We start from the raw sequence: 13,026 nt of genomic DNA on the forward strand, positions 1-13,026 counted from the left end.
GGGATATGCCAAACAAAAAGGAGAAGCTTAGTGCAGCAAATATAGACACAAAAAGGAAACGTCATCCATATGTCTTCCCCACAATGGCGTCCTTGTCTTTTTTAACACGGCGGAAGGAAAATTGAAACTGATGAACTAATGAAGGTGATTTGTTTGTGCTTTAATATTTCTGGTCCTATTTGATCACTGGCCTACTTTGGGAACTTGACAAAAGTACACACACACACACACACACACACACACACACACAAACGAAGTAGGTGTGGAAACCTCTAGTATTCACCCCTGTCACTTTATCATGTGTTCACTCCTGAGCCTGTTCCATCCTGTTTCCAGTGCCGGATTACCAAATAGGCAGAGTAGACACCTGCCTATGGGTCCCACACCTTTTAGGAGCCCCACGACAATGGGTCAAAATATTAATGATTTGATCTTGAAAGAAAATTACATCAAGCTTTCTTAGTTCCATGTGTCAGGCAGAAGCAGTTTTTATTTTTAATTTATCTTTTAAAACATTTATTTCTCACCTTTTCCTCCATGGCGCAGAAGGTGGTGTACAAAGAACCATAGAATCACAGAACTATAGAGTTGGAAGGGAACACAAGGGCCATCTAGTTCAGGAGAGGGGGCTGGCCTCTGAAGACTCCTGAGGGCCAGATGGAGAGTGTGGATGCCATGGGCTTCAGATTCCCATCCCTGCCCCAAGCCTGTTATTTCCCTGCACAGGAAGTCAAGGCGTTTAAATTTCAGTTTGACGATGAATGCCGAAAAGGGACTCTTCACAAATTAGCCTACATAACAAGAAAGAATCTGTTGTTGAAACAGATTCACCAGTCACTCTTCAGCTGTTGTGGTGGGCTATTTGCAAGCATGCAGTTGCATTTAAATGCGGCTCCTTCTTACAGATGTTTTCTCAGGAGGAGCTCAAGGGAACATAGAGCCAGACTACACATTAATGCCTCTCACATGAAAAGCTGCCCAGCCAGCTCTTCCTGTTCGGAATTTTGAAGCCTTTTTGCCACCAGGTTTTGTTTTATATATATAAAAAAACTAAAAGCTGGAGGGGATTGAAGTCTTATACACAGGAAAGGAGGAACCACTGGCTGGCTTTCTTCTCCTCCTCCTTCTGTGGGTGTTGTTTATCCCCAGATCTCTCTTTCATCACAGCTAACCTTCCTTAGGAGTTGGGGGAAGGGGAAGCAGCAGACTTGCACGAGACTCACATGAGATATTCACCACATCATTCATAATATTCCAATCCCGATTTTCAGATCAAGCTGCATCGTAAAGCAGTCTATGATAAATCATGCTAATAATGATGCAAATAAGGCGCTCCTGATACAAACTGCAATTCTGAAATGCTTCATATTATTTTCTTCCTGCTGTAGGTACACCATTTAGAGCAGTGGTGGAGAACTTCAGGCCCGGGGGGCAAATGCAGCCCTCTGTCCTCTGTAGACTCACCCAAATTTCTAATTGTCCTGTGATTTCTAGGCATGGGTCAGAAAGGTTTTCCTTTTTCTTTTGTCCCGCCACATTCCCTGGGAAAACTCCCTTTTTACTGCTAATTGGAACTAATGTTATTGTGGATTAACGTTTGTCAATTTGGCAGTAAACCACAGGTTTCCCTGAGGAAAGCGACAGCCCCCCCCCAAAAAAAACCCCAACCCCATCAGACCCCTGCCTAAATATAACAGGACAATGAGAAGTGTGGGTGAGCCCTCTGTTGTATATTCAGTGGTCTGTGTTTGCCTGAGCTTGAGTCTAGACTAAGGATTCTGAGCCCCTGTGTTCTGATTCGATACATGATATCCAATCTTTAGCATTATCAGGTTTTGGGCTACTGGCATTGGCTCTTAAACTCTGAATTACGATTAACAGCTTGCAGGTTTAAACAGCCAATCACATTGAGAGTGGGAGTGGTCCGAGCCTTTGGAAATACATATAAGCCGTTGCTTTGCCCCTGTTGTTCAGTTCTGTTAGCTCGATAAAGTCTCTTACTGTGATTATTGTGTCTCACCTCACACAAACCCATATACTCTTTACCGTCTGTCTGGCCCTTGAGACTTACCACCAGGCTACACCCCTGCTCAGCTACACCCCCTCCTTGAGAGGCTTGGGTCTTCCTCCTCACATGAATCTAATTGCATGGAAGGGGGAAGGAGGGTCACATGTTCCTGACCTGCCCCCTGTATTATATCATTGTTGCCTGATTGACATGCCTCTCACATGTTGCAAGGGTAATTTTTGCCGTGTGGCAAAATGGAAGCATTTCAAATCCTGATCTCTCAAAGTTCTCAGTTGCATGAGGAGCCTGCATGCTTACAGCAAGATCCCCACTTGCAGAAGTCACCCTTATCGAGGTGCACAGACCAGGCAATGGTGGCACGACAGAGGGGAGTGGTGACCCCACTCTCCTCCCTCGTACGTTTGCAGGTGCACAAGGGGGGAAAGCTGAATAAGGCCAATGCCATGCTAATTCATCTGGATTTATTGGGAATCACAAAGGCCACAAGAGTCTCCATACTAAATGTTCCACTACAATTGCAGCAGATGGGTGAAATCGTATCCCAAATGCTCCCCAGTGTCTGGAAGCAGCAGTTCACGGTCTCTTAACATGGAGTTTTACCAGCTGTTTTGGAGGCTGTGTAGAGATAGGGAAGCTGTTGAATCCTCCAGCAGGCAGACTTTGGGGGGTTTCCTATATTCCAACATAGATGTCCAAAGTTGCACAAAGTTAACTGAGCAAAGATTTTTGCTTCTGAATCTACAGCACATGCTCTGTATTGACAAATCATTTTCCAGGCTCCATGATAGCAGATCATTATTATTAGACAAGATGTATTAAGGAAGCACTTAGATTTTCAGAGAACAGATTTCTCATCCTACTGCATTATATTGCCATGCAGCTACAGAGGCCATTCTGGAATTGTGGTAACACTTGCTAGGTAAACAAAGTATAGTAGTACTGTATTAGCTTTCATCTGAGAGTGTTTTAATGGTACCGCCTCACATACCATCTGTTTGAATGATTTAAAACTCTATACTGGGCTGGCTTACCTTATGACACCCTGAGATGAATTGACTACAAGTTCAGTGAAGGGGAGATATCTATAACCATCCTCTGGCAATCAGTCCCATTGCCCACAATCTTGCCATATACAACACAGCAGAGCCTGGGAATAAAAACAGAAGAAGGACCCTGTTAGTTCATACCAAAGACGTATCTAGTCCAGTGTTCTGACTGTGGCCCACTAGATGCCTCAGGGAAGCAGAACATTCCTCCTCTGTTGCCTGGTATTTAGATGTAGGCTTACAGGTAAGAATAGATATGGGGCAGGAAACCTGCAACCCTCAACTCCCATCACATTTGAGTCCTGGCCATGCAGCCTATGGCTGATGTGAACTGGAATCTGAAGGTCAACTGGTTCCCCACCCTGTCAGTAGGCCTATATCCCATTAATTAATTTAAAAGCTATTTAATATGGTGGTTATCACCACATCTAGTGGCACTGTATCCCATGTATCCATTAGGGATTGGGTGAAGATTTGCTTTTTGTGGCTGTTGCTGTTCTGTTATGAACCTACCACCAAGCAGTTGCCGGTGTTCTGCAGAATTACACAACTGTGATCATAAGGACCAACATCTCTGCCTGTATACTTTGCAACTTTCCATGGAGAATCATTGCATTGGTGCTGAATACTCAGGTACACTGGGGTTGTCAGCCATTAGCAGTGCTATCGAACTCCTGTTCTATAGTGGCAGTGACAGATGTCATGGCAGTGATGGCCAGAAGGAGAAAGGCTGCAGGGAGCCAACAAGCCCATCACCTACAATACCTCCTGCTGTAGGCATATGTAGCAGCAGAAGCAATTGTATGGATGAAGTAATGCTCCATTTACAGCTCAGTCATCTGTCTCCTTCACCTGCTCGCGCAAGAAGGCATGCAGGTGTGTTGTGCAGCAGGCAAGGATGGACTGATAAGATCACTGCAGAGAGAATGTACAGGAGGGTCCGTGACTATTCTGCTTCGGTGAGGTTGCGCAAGTGCAATGTCTGGAGTCAGAAGTGACAGCCTTAACATTCAATACTGAGTAGCATTGAAGGCTCAGCTGCAAAATACTGCATCTTGGTGCAATATTTTTTTTTAAGTCACACATGTTTGCAACTAGCTAGCTGACATATAGAGTTGGTAGGCTCTCACTCAGAGACCCACTTGTCACTTCAAGGCTGCAACCACATCATCCAAGCTTCCCTAGAGATGATCCCACTGAACTCTATGAGCCTGAGTAAAGAAGCTTGGAGTCTCAAGGTGCCATTTTAATTTTCCCCTCACGCGCAACCACACTGATTTGCCACTTTTACAAAATGGAACCTCCAGGTTTAGAGGCACAGGGCCCCTGAATAACAAATCTTGGGAACAAGCAGCAGACGAGGGCTGCTGCTTCCAGGAACCACTGGCCAGCTTCTGAGAAGTATCTGGCTGGTCACTGCAAGAAACAGAATGCTAGACTAGCAGGGCCTTTGATCTGATCCAGCTGGGCTTTTCTGATGGCAACTAGAAGCCTTTCTTAGTCTCTCTTTGAATTTCAAGAAAAACTTGAATTTGTGTGTTTTGGCTCCCTTAATCAATTCCAAAGTTCCGCTCCATGCTTCTCTCCCGATTATAGCCAAATCATGCTCCACTGTTAGCCAGTAACTAAGGCCACCATCACAAAAATTAGAGGACTAGGCCAGCCTGCAATGCTAACACTGCTTCTGAGCCTCCAACAGACACCATCCACATATCATTTCCTAGATTTGAATGAACTGTAGGGGTTGAGCTCAGGCAAGGGGACAAAATCCTTAAAGCTCCCTGTAATCCTTTTTTTAATCCAAACTGCTCAAGACGAATCATTTGGGGACTATGGTTTCGATGTAAAGTATAAATGCCAGCCACATAAATCATAGATGATACGGAGCCCTGTTCAGGCTGCATTTGTGAGGCCTCCAACAATTTGCCAGCAGATGGAACTAAAAAGCAGAGAGTGTTTCCTTCAAGGAACGTTATGCATCTGGTCATCTTATGCATAAAGACTTGGGAGGCGGGTGCCCTTTGGTCTGTTTGTTTTAAAAATTCAGCTTCTTGCCCATCAGGGTGCTTTTGTGTGAAATACCTTATTCAGATTGTAGGTTCATATTTTATAGGAAAGAAACCCAGGCTCTATACTTCAAGGGAACAGAGGATCCATAGCTATACTCTGCATAGATAAGGTCCCAAGCCTAGTAAGTCAGCACCTCTGGCTAAAGCATCTCATATTTCAGGACCAGGGGAAAATTCTGCCTGAAATCCTGGAGAGCTACAGTCAGAGAAGTTACTGGACAAGATATATCAGTGATCTAAAGTACTGGAAGACACAAGATTTACCCACCTGGGAAGAATGGCAGATGAAGTTGATGGACTATATGGAACTGGCGGAAATGACTGGCAGAATCCGAGACCAGGGAGAAGAGTCGGTGGAAGAAGACTGGAAAAAGTTTAAAGACTATTTACAGAAATACTGTAAAATTAATGAATGTTAGAAAAATGTTGGAATGAAGTTATATGGCTTTAGTAGAAATGTTATAAGGAACTAAGTATAAATAGATTAATAGAGTATTAAAGGAAAAAATAAGGTTAGAATGTGTCAAGATAATTATAGGATAGAAAACAGAGGAAGATGGAAAGGAATTGCTGAAACAATTAACAGAAGTGGAATACAAAAAGGGAGGTGTGAGGAGGTCGTTGAAATAAGCAAATGAAAGATAAGATATTGAAATTGTTTGATATGTTTCAAACGGTTTTTGTTTTGTTTTGTTAGTTTAATGTGTTAGTGTCATGTAGTGTCTTTGTATTGTATTGTATTGTATTGTCTTTTTTGTGTGTTTAAATTGTTGGAAAAGTAATAAATATTTTTTTAAAAAAAAAAAGATATATCAGTGATCTAATTTAGCATAAGCCAGCTTCTTACAGTCATAATCATGTTGTTCCATTAATATATAAACTTTTGGCTCTGCTGATGAGTGACAAGTTAATGCTACAGTCCTAAACACACAGACATGCACACACCTTCTTAAATTAACACTGCTATTCTGAATACACACACTTGAAGTCATGGGATAAGACTAAGTTAAGCAATTATCCACAGTGGCTCCCAAAATATAAAGGGAATATTTGTTCCACAGTATTATGTTAATAACAGTTTCACTGGCATGGTTTCCCTCAGAGAACCTTGAGAATTGTATTTTGGTAGAGGCGCTGAAGATTCTCTGTTAGAAATCCCTAGTCTCCCTACCCTTTGCAGAACTACAGAACTACACCAAATATTCCACTGTAGGCGTGGGCTCCATCAACACAGCTGATTTTATGTCAGTGTTTAGATTCATTAAGTTGACATCAATAGACCACTGCAGCCAAGCCCCCTTTTAAGCATGAGATGTCAAGCGCTTCCATTTAAGCCACATCCTTATTGTTCCCAGTCATAATGCTTGAGTCACAAAGGCCAAACGCGCAGGTGGGATCCAAGTGGGTGGGATTTGTATATCAAATGCCTAGAAGTGTTGCCGGACAAAGTGCCTTGTCTTTCATTGAATGGCTTTTCTTACATAATTTCACCCCTTGCAAAATGTCTCATGAGTCAATTCAAGTGCTATGCATAAATCTCAGCATGGTTCTGACGTGAATCATTTCCCCCTACTATCCAATATCAAACTCAGCACTTAAGGCAGGGAGTGGCGGGATAACATTTTATTGAAAACAGTTTGCACCTTGGCAAATAAATTACATGTTCCAAAAATTACATACTGAAGAAGCCTGTTCCCCCACCCCTTAGCTCTGGTACATGGTTTTAGCCTATCATTGGGATTCCTTGCCCTGCTGCCTAACTGATTTGCTTAACTGATCAGGATGTTGTGGAGATTCATCACGTATGGATGGAGGTAGAATTCAAACATATCTTCATCCAGAATAAACAGGAGTGGCACGTCCCATTTCACTGCCAGAGGTAAAACAGTAATGTGCTGATGTGCTGCCACAGAAGCCTCCCTTATCTGGTGGTGCCTACAAAGCAGAGGCAATGGCAACAGGTTCTGGCGAGATCTCATGAGATTTCACAAGCTCTCACGGGTCAGCCCTGAGCAGAAGCAACATATAATGGTCATTTGCAGAGATGTATCACTCTAGAACATAACTACCCCAGTGCCTAGTAGCTATTAGAATATACACAGTCCACACAGAGATCCAGCTTGGCTGTGTATTGCATTGGGAATGGAGGTCATGAGAGCGCTGCTCACACATCCTAAGGTCAGTGTGGGCAGGCTTCTCCCAAAGTTGAAGTCACATGCTAAAAAACCCCTCTAGGTTTATGCTCCCTTATCAACCTACAAGACTTAAAATTGACTTATTAATAGATTGACTGAAATTGGATTAAGTGCTCTTGAAACCTGTTTCCCCTCTTCAAAAAAGAAAAAGAAGAAGTCTATTTGTGGTAAGCCAAGTGATGGCAGAATGCACCAAAAAGCCTAGGATAACCATTGTTTGACAAATCTCTCTGCAAACAAACCAGAGTAAATGCTCAATAAACAGGCAATTTGGAAGAGGCATGCATCATTCAGAATGAAGGGGAGAAGGGTTTATATATTTGCATTCTTATCCATACATCCATTATTTAAAAAAGAAGCCTCCCTATTCATAGGGGAAGTTTATTGGGAGGGTAGCCTAGCCATCTCCCTTTTTCCTTAAGGGAAATTTGGTGCCAAATGCCATCTGCCAAGTGTTTGGAGGGTTTCTGTGCCAGCCCTGGACCCCTGGCAGAACATCTAGTGCTGGTGTGAGGCTGGTGGCACCCACAACCTCCCTGCAAGACAGTTTAACTAAGAACTTGACCCAAGTTCTCTGTGTGTCCCAGGTAGGGATGTGCAGAATAGAACCTCCCCATGGAATATATCTAGTCTTATCAAAATACTTTGGGCTTCCCTCAACATTTTTTTTTTTTTGAGTGGAATTCTTCTCAAAATTTCACTTTTGGTGGGGACTCTACCACACGCCACTGCAGGAAAACTATTTGCCTGCCCTGTATTTAAAAGTTAGCATGTTAATGTACACCTTTTTAAAGATCCTTTCTTAGGCCCACGTGAAGCAAAAAATAAAATCCTTATTCCCCCCTTTAAGGTACTTGCTTGAGGAAAGCTGGTTACATATGGGTCCTCCCCCCATTGCATTCTCAGTGCTTTTCTATTGACAAATGCACTCCATTGGCACCTTATTTGTTTTTTTATTGGATGCAGAAGCTTATGTTGCGTCCCCATTCCCACTTCATGTTGATGTCAGACAAATTTACATGGATGATTACTCCCTTAGCATGCTTATCCATCATCATAATGGCAAGACGTCACCATCCCAACAAACTCAAAGAGATCACCCAAATTCTCTCAGTTTGTCTAAAGGCTGCATTAACCTTCAGAGCTTGATTTATTCTTTATTTACACAACTTCAGTCTCCCAGGTGCTTGCTGTATGTTTTTACCTCACCTTTGTCTTTGAAGCAGGTGAGTTTTCATTGTTTCTAACACCTCATTTTTCCTGAGCAGCTGGAACATGTCATTATAAACCATATCAGCCTGCCACCATTTTGTTTTCGGGCCAAAGAACCACCCATCCCTTTCCTCTTCAATTCTAATAAATAATAGGAAGAAGAAGGAGGAGGAGGAGGAGGAGGAGGAGGAGGAGGAGGAGGAGGAGGGTGTTATTATTAAGTCTCTAAGCAGCAAGCTCAGCAGTTATCCAGGGTTCGGTTTCCTTGAAATGAAGTTCAGTAGAGACTGTGGTCTTTTTAGGGTATATGGCTTTATTTATACAACCTGAGCATAAGATGGAGGGGTCCATGGCATTAACACCTCAGCATCTAGTTTTACCCTAGTATCTGTCCTCTTTTGCATCTGCCTTCCACTCCTCATTAGAACTCTGTTCTCTGATATTTAATCTCCTATGTACATCAATTTTTGTTTTGGACAGAGTAACATTTAGATGAGGAATATCCCTGCTGCCCCTCCCCAAATCTATCACACAGACACATAGTTCCCACCTCATGTTTGGGCTGTATGTGCAGACTACATTAATCACTTGCTAGCTGCATCCCACTGATATGACCATATGAAGGTACCATAATACTAAATCAGGTCGTTGATCTATCTCACTCACTTTTGTCTTGCTGTGGCCATCCGTGCCTTGAACACTGTCAGCCCTGCAACTTGATAATCTTTGAACTAAAGGACAGAATCTGGGACCTTTTGGATGTGGGTACGTTTTGCACATGATGGGTATCTTCATAATGAATGGGGTACGACAGAAAAAGGCAAGCTGATGGCTATATTCAGGACCTTGGACACTTTGATGCTGTCACTATTTTTGCAGGTGTGATTCAGTGGCGCGCACACACACACACACACACACAAATTTTCAAGCTGTGCCATTAAACTGGATCCCACGGTCGTGCACATCAAACTTGCTCACTAACCAGGTTTTCTGGAAGCCCCCCGAGACAAAATTTGTTAAGCAAAATTTTCTCTGCCCACCACCATCTCAGATAGCCTCAGATTTATGGCTTTGCTTGCTTGGCTATTGTGGCTGTGCTTTTATAACATTTATGACATACTCATAAGAGAAAACTCTTGATTTATCTGCTTTTTAGTCTGTTGTACTTCCATTGGTTCTCTAATGAGTCACCACTGTTGCTTGCCAAAATTATGTTGTTAAAACCCATCGCTTGGAGTTAATTCAGATTATTGGCTACTGAATGAAAGTAGATTGAATTTATCAATGCCCTTTACCAGATAATTTCTAGTTATATGTTGTCTCTAAAAATATAAATTGCTCTTTTAAATGCTTACTTGTGAAGAGTACTTCAGGCATAACTTGTAAGATGTATGCTGCTCTTTGAAGAATATTGTTTTGTTTGAGTCAAAATAGTGATATTAGTTGAATAGAAATCCCCGCTACACACACAATTTCCTTGTCTTTTTAATTCTTACCTTTTTTCTGCGCCATTGTTTCCTCTGGTTTGTCCTTCTTTGTCTCTACATGGATCTGTTACATGAGTGATCCAAGCCTTTCAGGAATACCATTCTGAACAGGATGACATCACAATGCTACCTAGTCAATCAGATTAGGCTACACAGTGATATCACAGAGGTGAGGTGAAAACAAAGCTAATCAGTCTTGCCTGTCTCAAGAGGCTGTTGTCTCATTGAAGGAAAGGTGAAATATAAATGTAATAAAATAAGTCATGATAAATAATAGTTAGATATGCTGCTCCATGAATATATTTCTCTTCCTCATGATTGAGAAACTAGTGGATTAGACATAACCATGACTGATAGGTGTATCAAGGGCTATTAGCCATTTTGGGTAATCTTCCCTGTTTCAGAGGCAGTATACTTGAACACTAGCAACTGGGAAGGGGCAAAAAACAGAGATTTTTTCCATCCCATTCTTGTGGTCTTCTCAGAAGCAACTGGTTAGTCAAAATTGGGAAAAGGACATTGGGCTAGATAGACCTTTGGTCTGATCAAGATGCAGGGCTGAACTCAGACAGTAGTGGGGTGGGGTGTTCTTGTTAAGTTGTGGGTGAACATACCAGATGACACAGCGATTCTTCAAACAGCTCTTGTTTATTCACAGGCCAGAACAGAACTGAACTGAAGGGTTCAGCCAGCCTGCTTATATAGAGCTCCAGTACCGCGCAACTGTAACAACTTTCTGTAACTATCCAATCACTGAACGTCACTTTCAATCCCTTATTTGCATATGTGGACCTGAGTGAAAACTATCTACAGTATCCCCCTGCTGGCCCAGGGTGAGAACTTCAGTACATAACAGTTCTTGACTTTATATTTCACTGCAATGTCTATTTTGCATGTGTCCTTCCAATAATAAAGTAGAATTACCGAGTGAGTTGGAAACACGTATAAATAACCATAGGCATCTTCTGAAGAGCATCAGTGAATATGAGATTAATCATTATTATGTGGCAAACAAATGCTGCTGCATAATGACCATGCAGACTATTAGGTAAAACAAAAAGTGCTCTGGAGCTTTTGAATTGTATCTCTCTCCCCCAGCCCCCAGAGGAGAGCACTTAGGTCAAGGGTGAAATTTGATAGTTAACATAGGAAGCCCAAGGATAGCATTAAAATATACCTGAATGTTAAAAGAACAGCAGGTTACATTTTTTACCCAAAGTGTGGTTTAGTCCAGGTGGTATCTTAATTTCATGTTGGTTTTTTAAAGTCTCCTTACTGGGTCAAAATCCTTCAATGGAGGCAGAAGTGAGCATTTAAAAAAGAGTGTTCAATAGAGGAAGCTTTTTATCAAGTAAAATGCTGTTTTGTACTATGTCTTGAAGTGTGGAATCAAATTCATTTTCATCATTCTCATGCTCAGTAAGGTTTTGCAGCTCAGGACGACAATACAGTGGTACCTTGGTTTAATTTTAATTTAATCCATTTCGGAAGTCCATTCTTAAACTAAAACCATTCTTAAACCAAGGCATGCTTTCCCTAATGAGGCCTCCCACTGCCGGTGCCCTTCCACTATTTGGCTTCTGTTCTTAGACCAAGGTAAAGTTCGCAAAGTGGGACATGACTTCCAGTTTTGCGGAGTTTGTAAACTGAATAGTTTGTAAACAGCGCTGTTCTTAAACTGAGGTATCTCAAGGACTGCCTCTTTCCATAGGAACCTACCTGGAACCCGAGATCACCACCTGAGGTCCTTCTTCATGTGCCTCCTCCATGAGATATCTGGAGGGTGGCAACATGAGCATGGGCCTTTTCTGCAGTGGCTACCTGCCATTACACATCTTTAGACACTAGGTGAATATATTTCGCTTCAATCAGGCCTTGGGCTGATCAACGTCAGGTACCCTTTTAAATGTGTTGTGGGAGGGGGGGGAATTATTGGTTTGTTTTTGTTCTTATTTTTATTAAGTATTTTGTTGGGGGTTTGTATTGTAATTTTCTTGTTGTGAACCGCCCTGAGATCTACAGATAAAGGGTGGTATAAAACAACAACAACAACAACAACAACAACAACAACAACAACAACAACAACACTACAGTGGCATGTATTTCCTCATTGTCATCTTGTTGAAGCAAACTTCACCAGCCTGGTGCCCTCAAATGGCTGTCTGTGGGCGGATGGGAACTGTCTTCTAAAACACATGGAGGGCACCAGGTTGGCGAAAACTCAAAAAACTCTCCTACAGGCAACATGTAAGTTTTCTCTTTGCTTGAATGGAGGATGCCATGGAAGGCTGAGAGCACAACTGGGCAGACTAGGATCTAGTTTGGGGTCCCCCCTAATAGAATCTCCAACTTAGCTGGAGCCAAGTTGAAAATAGCACCTTAGAAAGAATGGCAGACATACACCTAAAATTAGGGCTAATCTGAGTTGGGATCCAACAACATCTGGAGAGCCAAAGGTGTCCCATCACTGTACTAGAGGCTGCCTTCTGCTTTTAAAAACAAGGAAAAACACAAGAGAAGAGTGGCAAACAGCTGTGAATATCATGTAGTTTGATCATAAGAAACGATGTTTAGTTTTATTTGCTTGTGCGTTTGGCGAAGTGTCATTGGGACTTCCCCAAAGTGTTCCTGGTATGTTTTGTTTTTGCATTACAGTAAATGTCGCCTGTCATTTGGAAGGCGTCTTCCATCCGAGTCGCTTTATAATTTGTACATGCAGTCGACAGCCCTGGAGATAACAGAAAAGCTCCATTTGTTTCTGTCTAACTGCTGAGTAATTTCCTCTGAAGAAGAGCCTTCCTGTTCAAAATGTGAATGGATTCAGCATGGAGCAGCACATTTAAGAAAGTTTTGACACTTGATGGTTTGGGCTTCTCATATTTTCGTCTCAAAAACTCAAGAACCCAATGCATTATCTCAAAATACGTGGGACAGGAGTTCCCAGTTTTTCTATGAATGAAACTTATGGCAATTCTAGTGCACAACGGA

The 13,026-nt window shown here is 42.2% G+C and overlaps 1 long non-coding RNA gene across 3 annotated transcripts in view; it reads right to left on the reverse strand.

The window, feature by feature from the left end:
* Positions 1–13,026, reverse strand: part of LOC310706669 — an 80,358-nt gene that overhangs the window by 26,720 nt on the left and 40,612 nt on the right. The window contains exons 3-5 of one of the 3 annotated variants that reach the window (XR_014526038.1): positions 3,061–3,176; positions 528–718; positions 284–386 (exon numbers count right to left, since the gene is read on the reverse strand). This is a non-coding gene — a long non-coding RNA (uncharacterized lncRNA). Of the gene's footprint in view, positions 1–283; positions 433–527; positions 719–3,060; positions 3,177–13,026 lie in introns of all 3 variants that reach the window. The other 2 variants (XR_014526037.1, XR_014526036.1) reach the window with 2 other exon arrangements.

This window comes from Podarcis liolepis (assembly GCF_965112155.1).
Source record: "Podarcis liolepis genome assembly, chromosome: 5".
Taxonomy (NCBI): domain Eukaryota; kingdom Metazoa; phylum Chordata; class Lepidosauria; order Squamata; family Lacertidae; genus Podarcis; species Podarcis liolepis.